Genomic DNA, 1,455 nt, shown 5'->3' with positions numbered 1-1,455 from the left:
ACACTCTGCTATAGTTTAAGTGTGCAACAGCTTTATATATAAAAAACAATCTCAAAATACACTTTATTGCTAAAAAAAATTCTAACAATCATATGAGCCTTCAGTAAGTCTCAATATTTGCTGGTGGAGAGTTTTGCCTCCATAGCTGCTGGCTGATCAGGGTAGTGGTTACTAAATGTTGAGATAGCTGTGATAGTTTTTGAAAATAAAATAGCAGTGAATTTTGCCACATCAACTGACTCTTCCTTTCATGAAAGACTTCTCTGTAGCATGTGATGGTTTTTGATAGCATTTAACCACAGCAGAACTTCTTTCAAAATTGGAATCAGTCTTCTCTCACCCTGCCGCTGCTTTATCAATGGAGTTAATGTAATATTCTGAATTCGTTGTTGTCATTTAAACAAAGTTCAAGCATATTCACCGGGATTACATTTCATCTCAAGAAACCACTTTCTTTGCTCATCTGTAGTAAACAACTCCTCATTCATTGAAGTTTGATCATGAGATTGCAGCAACTCAGCCATATCTTCAGGCTCTACTTCTAATTCTAATTCTCTTGCTATTTCCACCAAATATGCAGTTACTTCCTCCAGTGAATCTTGAACTCCTCAAAGTTATTCATGAGGATTGGAATCAACTTCTTACAAATTCATGTGAATGTTGATCTTTTGACCTCCTCTGTGATTTACAGATGTTCCTTATGGCATCTAAAATGATGAATCTTTTCCAGAAGTTTTTCAGTTTACTTTTCTGAGATCCTTCAGAGAAATCACTATTTATGACAGGACATATAAACTTATAGAATGTATTTTTTAGGTAATTAGGCTTCGATAAACTTATAGAATGTATTTTTTAGGTAATTAGGCTTCAAAGTCAAAATTACTCTTTGAAGTATGGATTACAGAACAAATGTGTTAGCAGGCATTAAATCATCTTTAATCTTGTACATCTCTTTGGTGAGTAGGTGCATCATCAGTGAGCAGTAATGTTTTAAAATAAATCTTTTTTTTCTGAACAGTAGTTCTCAACAGTGGGCTTAAAATATTCAGTAAATTATGCTGTAAACAGATGTGTAGTCATATAGGCTTTGTTGTTTCATTAATAGAGCACAGGCAGAGTAGCTTTAGCATAACTCTTAAGGGCACTAAGTTCTTTGGAATAACAACTGAGAATTGGCTTCAATTCAAAGTTGTCAGCTACATTAGTCCCTAACAAGAGAGTCAGCCAGACAGATTTGAAGCCAGGCATTGACTTCTCTCTAGCTATAAAAATCCTGGATGACATCTTCTTCCAATACAAAGCTGTTTTGTCTACACTGAAAATAAGTTGCTTACTGTAGCTACCTTCTTTAAGGATCTTAGCTATTCTATTAGAATTAGGTATTAGCCACAGCATCTACATCATCACTTGCTGCTTCATCTTGCACTTTTACATTATGGGCAGGTCTTCTTTCCT

The sequence above is a fragment of the Galeopterus variegatus genome, unplaced genomic scaffold (assembly GCF_000696425.1).
Source record: "Galeopterus variegatus unplaced genomic scaffold, G_variegatus-3.0.2 Scaffold20696, whole genome shotgun sequence".
NCBI lineage: Eukaryota > Metazoa > Chordata > Mammalia > Dermoptera > Cynocephalidae > Galeopterus > Galeopterus variegatus.
The sequence above is the reverse complement of the archived record's forward strand: the minus strand, read 5'-3'. Positions refer to the sequence as shown.